This window comes from Cavia porcellus, unplaced genomic scaffold, assembly GCF_034190915.1.
Source record: "Cavia porcellus strain 051 isolate PalLab524CR breed Dunkin Hartley unplaced genomic scaffold, mCavPor4.1 scaffold_11, whole genome shotgun sequence".
NCBI classification, from domain to species: Eukaryota; Metazoa; Chordata; class Mammalia; order Rodentia; family Caviidae; genus Cavia; species Cavia porcellus.
Window position 1 is genome coordinate 947743 of NW_026947494.1, and position 451 is coordinate 948193.

A 451-nucleotide genomic window follows, 5' to 3' on the forward strand; every position below is an offset into this window, starting at 1 on the left:
AAAGCTATGAGCTTAGTTACTGATGTGGGAGTAGGGTTTTGGTTTGTGTTGGGTGTGTGTGTGTCCATGTCCATGCACACGCGCATATAGGTGCGTGGCACTGTAGCGGAGACTGAACCCAGGCTCTTTGCACTGAACTACAACCTCAGGCCTTATAATTTAATTTTTTTTTTTTTTAGACGGGGTCCTTGAGTTATCCAGGTTGGGCTCCACCTTTTGGTCCTCCTTAATCAGCCTCCCAGGACAAACCAGCTTTCAGACACCACCTCTGCGTGCCCATTTCCAGAGAGGCCACTGGGGCGAGAGGTTGCTGTTGACCAGCACTGGGTTGGGCTGCTGGCTGTCAGCTCTGCTGAGTGCTCAGATGGAATGTGGGACAGGCCTGGGGACACAGGCACCAGGGACAGGAACTGGGCCCAGTTACCAATTAACTAGGCTCTCTTAAATAAGT